Below are 9526 nucleotides of genomic sequence, written 5' to 3'. Positions count from 1 at the left end.
TGCCTGTGAGTGTCCTTGTGTGAGTGCATGGTACCATGCAAACAAACTCAGCGGTTCATGCATGCTAGAAAAGCACTCTACCAAAAGGCCACAGGAGGAAGTAAGACCAAGGTGGACTCCACCACCAGGCAGCCATTTTTATTTCACTGCTGATGTAACATAGCCATTCTGACATCAGGGCAATGTTGCTATGTTACGTCTAGTTCAAAGCTGAGGACAGGAAGCTGTTGACCAGAAATCAGAGTAAGCCCAAAGGGTACAATATGCTTTTGGTAGGAATTCAATTGGCACCGTTCACTCTTGGTTCTTGAAGAAATTGCAGATGTTTCAAAGAAGGTAACTTTCTATTCCAAATGTAAGTTTGAAGTCTTTATTCATAGAAAGACAGGGAAATCATGATATAGTTCCCTACATGTGTATAGTTCCCTTTCAACAAGTTAATTCTAAACTAGTTATTCTCAAATTATTTCTGTTAGGTGCTGGTGTCTCTTGCCTATAATTCCAGTTACAAAGGATGGTATGAAAAGGTTTGGGAAAAGACTCAGTCCTTGAATTCAAGCCCCAGGACCGACAGGCATGTACACAGACACACATGCACACACAGGCACATGCACACACATACCCACTGACACACACTAATACAGGATAATATATATTTTTAAATATATATTTTTCCTTTTGCCAGTGCATTGTCTAGATCTAAAATCCTGAGAGCTGTACCTGGTCTTCTCAAGTATAGGACTATACCACATAATCCAAACTGTATTTTTTTTGTTGGTATGCTTGTGTATGTGTGTGTCTGTGTGTGTTTGTCTGTGTGTGTATGTCTGTGAGTGTGTGTGTGTGTGTGTGTGTGTGTGTGTGTGTGTCTATGTGTATGCGCGTTTCTGTGGTACCAAGATATCAAACTCAGGGCTTGATCCATGCTTGTCAAGCACTCTAACACTAGACCACATTCCTGGCCCTCTGCATATTGTTCCTTGGTCTGTTATGGGACTTGAATTCTAGACATGGGTGCTGACACCGAGCCTTTCAGCAGTAGAATAACAACCTACCACATGAGACACAGGACCCTTTCTGGTTTTAATTGGAGACAAGATTTGAAAATTGAAGATAAATATGTCAGAGTGTTTAGTGCCCAGGCCAGATTTAAACACGATCCTCAGATCTCAGCCTCCTGCTTAGCTAGAATTAGAGGTGTGAGCCAATTTGCCCAGGGATAACACTGCACAGTTATGAAATTACTCCAGGAGGAAGTAGTCCCAAGGTGGACTCCATGACCAGGCAGCCATTTTGATTTCACTGCTGATGTAACCATAGCCATTCTGACATCAGGGCAGAGTTGCTATGTTACGTCTAGTTCAAAGCTGAGGAAAGGGAGCTGTGGACCAGATATCAGAGGAAGACCAAAGAGAGTACAACATGCTTTTGGTAGGATCTCAATGGCCACAGTTCACTCATGGTTCCTAAATGTATTGGAGATGTTTCAGGAAAGGTATGTTTGTATTCTATTGTAGTAGTTTTTGACGTACATATTAATAGAACGAGAGGGAATACTTCATATATTTCCCTTCATGTGTATAGGTCCCTTTCAACAAGTTAAAGCCGGAATAGTTATTCTCAAATTTGTTCATACTTCCATTTCTGTTGTGTGCTGGTTCCTCATGCCTGTAATTCCAGTTACAAAGGTATGGGAAAAGCCTCAGTCCAGTTGTAATTTTGAAGTATTTATTCATAGAAAGAGAGGAAAATCATGATATATTTCCCTACATGTGTATAGTTCCCTTTCAACAAGTTAAGGCCAGAATAGTTATTCTCAAATTTGTTAATTCTTCTATTTCTGTTGGGTGATGGTGGTTCTTGCCTCTAATTCCAGTGAAAAAGGATGCTATGAAAAGATAAGGGAAAACAATCAGTCCTTAAATTCAAGACCCAGGACGTGCAGACATGTACACAAACACACTTGCACACACATGGACACACACACATATAAACATACACGCAAATACAGGATAATATGTTTTTAAATATCTATAGATAATTTTCATTTTGCCAGAGCAGTGTCTACATCTGAAGTCTTGAGAACTGTACCTGGTAGTTCTCAAGATTGACTCTAACACAGCATCTACAGCATCCAATCTGTTATTTTTTGTTTATTGGTGATGTGTGTGATCATTTTTTGTGATCATTGTGTGTGTGTGTGTGTCTCTGTGTGTGTGTGTGTGTGTGTGTGTGTTCGCGCGTATGTGTGTTTCTGTGATACCAAGGAATCAAACTCAGAATGCTTGACAAGATCAAGCACACTTAACATTAGGCCACATTCATGGCCTAATGTTTGTCAGTTATGGGACTTGAGTTCTAGACATGGGTGCTGTCTCTGTGCTGCTTAGCCCCTGGACAACAACCTACCACATGAGACCCAGTACAATTTCTGGTTTTAATTGGAGCCAAGAGTTGAAAATTGGAGATAAATATCTCTAAATATCTCAGTGTTTAGTGCCCAGGCCAGATTTAAATACGATCCTCAGATCTCAGCCTCCTGCATAACTAGAATTAGAGGTGTGAGCCAATGTGCCCAAGATATTACTACTCATTTATGAAATAACTCCAGGAGGATGTATGCCCAAGGTGGACTCCATGACCAGGCAGCCATTTTGATTTCACTGCTGATGTGAACCATAGCCATTCTGACATCACAGAGTGTTGCTATGTTACGTCTAGTTGAAAGCTGAGGACAGGGAGCTGTTGACCAGATATCAGAGGAAGACCAAAGAGGGTACAACATGCTTTTGGTAGAATCTCGATAGTCACAGTCCACTCATGGTTCCAAAATATATTGGAGATGTTTCAAAAAAGGTAAGTTGTATTCTATTGTAGTAGAGTTTTTGAAGTCCGCATTAATAGATCAAGAGGGAATATTTCATATATTTCCCTTCATGGGTATAGTTCCCTTTCAGCTAGTTAAGGCCATTATCGTTATTCTCAAATTTCTTCCTAGTTCCATTTCTGTTGTGTTATTGTTCCTCATGCCTTTAATTCCAGTTACATATGACGCTAAGCTTGAAGCATCCATGTAAAGAGCCAATCCTTAAAGAAAGGAAATGATGGAAAGGTTAGGATAGAGTTTTAAATATGTGTGAAAAGGCAAGAGAAACCACTCAGGCCTTGAATTAAAGCCCCAAGACTAGCAAATACACACATGTGCACACACACACACACAGAATCACTTAGTATGTTTTGTTTTCTGTTAGAATATATCTGTACATTTTTCTTTTTCCAAGTATTGAGGCTTGAACTAGTTCCTGAGAACTGTCTTCAGCCTTTCGAAAGACTAGAACTGTACCATAGCAGTCCTCCTGGGCATGTGGGTGTGTGCCTGTTAGTGTCTGCCTGTGAGTGTCCTTGTGTGAGTGCATGGTACCATGCAAACAAACTCAGCGGTTCATGCATGCTAGAAAAGCACTCTACCAAAAGGCCATATTCGTGTCCCTCTGCACATTTGTATTTCTTCAGCAGTTGTAGGACTTGAACTCAATGCCTGTATGCCGCCCCTGAGCTCTTCAGTTTAAGGCTCCCACCCTCCTACTTGAGGCACAGCAACACTTCCTGATTCAATTGGAGAAATGCTTTGTTGATTGGAGGTAAGAGTCTCACAGTTTTAGACTCCGGGAGGCTTTGAAACAGGACCCTTCGATGTCCGTGCCCGAGTAGATTGAATTACAGGTGTGAGCCAAAGTGTCCAGATATATCTCAGCTCATGTATGAAATAACCACAGGAGGAAGTAAGACCAAGGTGGACTCCATCACCAGGCAGCCATTTTTATTTCACTGCTGATGTAACATAGCCATTCTGACATCAGGGCAATGTTGCTATGTTACGTCTAGTTCAAAGCTGAGGACAGGAAGCTGTTGACCAGAAATCAGAGTAAGCCCAAAGGGTACAATATGCTTTTGGTAGGAATTCAATTGCCACCGTTCACTCTTGGTTCTTGAAGAAATTGCAGATGTTTCAAAGAAGGTAACTTTCTATTCCAAATGTAAGTTTGAAGTCTTTATTCACAGAAAGACAGGGAAATCATGATATAGTTCCCTACATGTGTATAGTTCCCTTTCAACAAGTTAATTCTAAACTAGTTATTCTCAAATTATTTCTGTTAGGTGCTGGTGTCTCTTGCCTATAATTCCAGTTACAAAGGATGGTATGAAAAGGTTTGGGAAAAGACTCAGTCCTTGAATTCAAGCCCCAGGACCGACAGGCATGTACACAGACACACATGCATACACAGGCACATGCACACACATACCCACTGACACACACTAATACAGGATAATATATATTTTTAAATATATATCTTTCCTTTTGCCAGTGCATTGTCTAGATCTGAAATCCTGAGAGCTGTACCTGGTCTTCTCAAGTATAGGACTATACCACATAATCCAAACTGTATTTTTTTTGTTGGTATGCTTGTGTATGTGTGTGTCTGTGTGTGTTTGTCTGTGTGTGTATGTCTGTGAGTGTGTGTGTGTGTGTGTGTGTGTGTGTATGTGCGTTTTTGTGGTACCAAGATATCAAACTCAGGGCTTGATCCATGCTTGTCAAGCACTCTAACACTAGACCACATTCCTGGCCCTCTGCATATTGTTCCTTGGTCTGTTATGGGACTTGAATTCTAGACATGGGTGCTGACACCGAGCCTTTCAGCAGTAGAATAACAACCTACCACATGAGACACAGGACCATTTCTGGTTTTAATTGGAGACAAGATTTGAAAATTGAAGATAAATATGTCAGAGTGTTTAGTGCCCAGGCCAGATTTAAACACGATCCTCAGATCTCAGCCTCCTGCTTAGCTAGAATTAGAGGTGTGAGCCAATGTGCCCAGGGATAACACTGCACAGTTATGAAATTACTCCAGGAGGAAGTAGTCCCAAGGTGGACTCCATGACCAGGCAGCCATTTTGATTTCACTGCTGATGTAACCATAGCCATTCTGACATCAGGGCAGAGTTGCTATGTTACGTCTAGTAACATATACTTCATATATTTCCCTTCATGTGTATAGGTCCCTTTCAACAAGTTAAAGCCGGAATAGTTATTCTCAAATTTGTTCATACTTCCATTTCTGTTGTGTGCTGGTTCCTCATGCCTGTAATTCCAGTTACAAAGGTATGGGAAAAGCCTCAGTCCAGTTGTAATTTTGAAGTATTTATTCATAGAAAGAGAGGAAAATCATGATATATTTCCCTACATGTGTATAGTTCCCTTTCAACAAGTTAAGGCCAGAATAGTTATTCTCAAATTTGTTAATTCTTCTATTTCTGTTGGGTGATGGTGGTTCTTGCCTCTAATTCCAGTGAAAAAGGATGCTATGAAAAGATAAGGGAAAACCATCAGTCCTTAAATTCAAGACCCAGGACGTGCAGACATGTACACAAACACACTTGCACACACATGGACACACACATATATAAATATACACGCAAATACAGGATAATATGTTTTTAAATATCTATAGATAATTTTCATTTTGCCAGAGCAGTGTCTAGATCTGAAGTCTTGAGAACTGTACCTGGTAGTTCTCAAGATTAAGACTCTAACACAGCATCTACAGCATCCAATCTGTTATTTTTTGTTTATTGGTGATGTGTGTGATCATTTTTTGTGATCATTGTGTGTGTGTGTGTGTGTCTGTGTGTGTGTGTGTGTGTGTGTGTGTGTGTGTGTTCGCGCGTATGTGTGTTTCTGTGATACCAAGGAATCAAACTCAGAATGCTTGACAAGATCAAGCACACTTAACATTAGGCCACATTCATGGCCTAATGTTTGTCAGTTATGGGACTTGAGTTCTAGACATGGGTGCTGTCTCTGTGCTGCTTAGCCCCTGGACAACAACCTACCACATGAGACCCAGTACAATTTCTGGTTTTAATTGGAGCCAAGAGTTGAAAATTGGAGATAAATATCTCTAAATATCTCAGTGTTTAGTGCCCAGGCCAGATTTAAATACGATCCTCAGATCTCAGCCTCCTGCATAACTAGAATTAGAGGTGTGAGCCAATGTGCCCAAGATATTACTACTCATTTATGAAATAACTCCAGGAGGATGTATGCCCAAGGTGGACTCCATGACCAGGCAGCCATTTTGATTTCACTGCTGATGTGAACCATAGCCATTCTGACATCACAGAGTGTTGCTATGTTACGTCTAGTTGAAAGCTGAGGAAAGGGAGCTGTGGACCAGATATCAGAGGAAGACCAAAGAGAGTACAACATGCTTTTGGTAGAATCTCGATAGTCACAGTTCACTCATGGTTCCTAAATGTATTGGAGATGTTTCAGAAAAGGTATGTTTGTATTCTATTGTAGTAGAGTTTTTGACGTACATATTAATAGATCAAGAGGGAATATTTCATATATTTCCCTTCATGGGTATAGTTCCCTTTCAGCTAGTTAAGGCCATTATCGATATTCTCATATTTCTTCCTAGTTCCATTTCTGTTGTGTTATTGTTCCTCATGCCTTTAATTCCAGTTACATATGACGCTAAGCTTGAAGCATCCATGTAAAGAGCCAATCCTTAAAGAAAGGAAATGATGGAAAGGTTAGGATAGAGTTTTAAATATGTGTGAAAAGGCAAGAGAAACCACTCAGGCCTTGAATTAAAGCCCCAAGACTAGCAAATACACACATGTGCACACACACACACAGAATCACTTAGTATGTTTTGTTTTCTGTTAGAATATATCTGTACATTTTTCTTTTTCCAAGTATTGAGGCTTGAACTAGTTCCTGAGAACTGTCTTCAGCCTTTCGAAAGACTAGAACTGTACCATAGCAGTCCTCCTGGGCATGTGGGTGTGTGCCTGTTAGTGTCTGCCTGTGAGTGTCCTTGTGTGAGTGCATGGTACCATGCAAACAAACTCAGCGGTTCATGCATGCTAGAAAAGCACTCTACCAAAAGGCCATATTCGTGTCCCTCTGCACATTTGTATTTCTTCAGCAGTTGTAGGACTTGAACTCAATGCCTGTATGCCGCCCCTGAGCTCTTCAGTTTAAGGCTCCCACCCTCCTACTTGAGGCACAGCAACACTTCCTGATTCAATTGGAGAAATGCTTTGTTGATTGGAGGTAAGAGTCTCACAGTTTTAGACTCCGGGAGGCTTTGAAACAGGACCCTTCGATGTCCGCGCCCGAGTAGATTGAATTACAGGTGTGAGCCAAAGTGTCCAGATATATCTCAGCTCATGTATGAAATAACCACAGGAGGAAGTAAGACCAAGGTGGACTCCATCACCAGGCAGCCATTTTTATTTCACTGCTGATGTAACATAGCCATTCTGACATCAGGGCAATGTTGCTATGTTACGTCTAGTTCAAAGCTGAGGACAGGAAGCTGTTGACCAGAAATCAGAGTAAGCCCAAAGGGTACAATATGCTTTTGGTAGGAATTCAATTGCCACCGTTCACTCTTGGTTCTTGAAGAAATTGCAGATGTTTCAAAGAAGGTAACTTTCTATTCCAAATGTAAGTTTGAAGTCTTTATTCATAGAAAGACAGGGAAATCATGATATAGTTCCCTACATGTGTATAGTTCCCTTTCAACAAGTTAATTCTAAACTAGTTATTCTCAAATTATTTCTGTTAGGTGCTGGTGTCTCTTGCCTATAATTCCAGTTACAAAGGATGGTATGAAAAGGTTTGGGAAAAGACTCAGTCCTTGAATTCAAGCCCCAGGACCGACAGGCATGTACACAGACACACATGCACACACAGGCACATGCACACACATACCCACTGACACACACTAATACAGGATAATATATATTTTTAAATATATATCTTTCCTTTTGCCAGTGCATTGTCTAGATCTGAAATCCTGAGAGCTGTACCTGGTCTTCTCAAGTATAGGACTATACCACATAATCCAAACTGTATTTTTTTTGTTGGTATGCTTGTGTATGTGTGTGTCTGTGTGTGTTTGTCTGTGTGTGTATGTCTGTGAGTGTGTGTGTGTGTGTGTGTGTGTGTGTGTATGTGCGTTTTTGTGGTACCAAGATATCAAACTCAGGGCTTGATCCATGCTTGTCAAGCACTCTAACACTAGACCACATTCCTGGCCCTCTGCATATTGTTCCTTGGTCTGTTATGGGACTGGAATTCTAGACATGGGTGCTGACACCGAGCCTTTCAGCAGTAGAATAACAACCTACCACATGAGACACAGGACCATTTCTGGTTTTAATTGGAGACAAGATTTGAAAATTGAAGATAAATATGTCAGAGTGTTTAGTGCCCAGGCCAGATTTAAACACGATCCTCAGATCTCAGCCTCCTGCTTAGCTAGAATTAGAGGTGTGAGCCAATGTGCCCAGGGATAACACTGCACAGTTATGAAATTACTCCAGGAGGAAGTAGTCCCAAGGTGGACTCCATGACCAGGCAGCCATTTTGATTTCACTGCTGATGTAACCATAGCCATTCTGACATCAGGGCAGAGTTGCTATGTTACGTCTAGTTCAAAGCTGAGGAAAGGGAGCTGTGGACCAGATATCAGAGGAAGACCAAAGAGAGTACAACATGCTTTTGGTAGGATCTCAATGGCCACAGTTCACTCATGGTTCCTAAATGTATTGGAGATGTTTCAGAAAAGGTATGTTTGTATTCTATTGTAGTAGTTTTTGACGTACATATTAATAGAACGAGAGGGAATACTTCATATATTTCCCTTCATGTGTATAGGTCCCTTTCAACAAGTTAAAGCCGGAATAGTTATTCTCAAATTTGTTCATACTTCCATTTCTGTTGTGTGCTGGTTCCTCATGCCTGTAATTCCAGTTACAAAGGTATGGGAAAAGCCTCAGTCCAGTTGTAATTTTGAAGTATTTATTCATAGAAAGAGAGGAAAATCATGATATATTTCCCTACATGTGTATAGTTCCCTTTCAACAAGTTAAGGCCAGAATAGTTATTCTCAAATTTGTTAATTCTTCTATTTCTGTTGGGTGATGGTGGTTCTTGCGTCTAATTCCAGTGAAAAAGGATGCTATGAAAAGATAAGGGAAAACCATCAGTCCTTAAATTCAAGACCCAGGACGTGCAGACATGTACACAAACACACTTGCACACACATGGACACACACATATATAAATATACACGCAAATACAGGATAATATGTTTTTAAATATCTATAGATAATTTTCATTTTGCCAGAGCAGTGTCTAGATCTGAAGTCTTGAGAACTGTACCTGGTAGTTCTCAAGATTAAGACTCTAACACAGCATCTACAGCATCCAATCTGTTATTTTTTGTTTATTGGTGATGTGTGTGATCATTTTTTGTGATCATTGTGTGTGTGTGTGTGTGTCTGTGTGTGTGTGTGTGTGTGTGTGTGTGTGTGTGTGTGTGTTCGCGCGTATGTGTGTTTCTGTGATACCAAGGAATCAAACTCAGAATGCTTGACAAGATCAAGCACACTTAACATTAGGCCACATTCATGGCCTAATGTTTGTCAGTTATGGGACTTG

This window comes from Megascapheus bottae, chromosome X (genome assembly GCF_031878675.1).
Source record: "Megascapheus bottae isolate mThoBot1 chromosome X, mThoBot2.hap1, whole genome shotgun sequence".
NCBI lineage: Eukaryota > Metazoa > Chordata > Mammalia > Rodentia > Geomyidae > Megascapheus > Megascapheus bottae.
The sequence above is the reverse complement of the archived record's forward strand: the minus strand, read 5'-3'. Positions refer to the sequence as shown.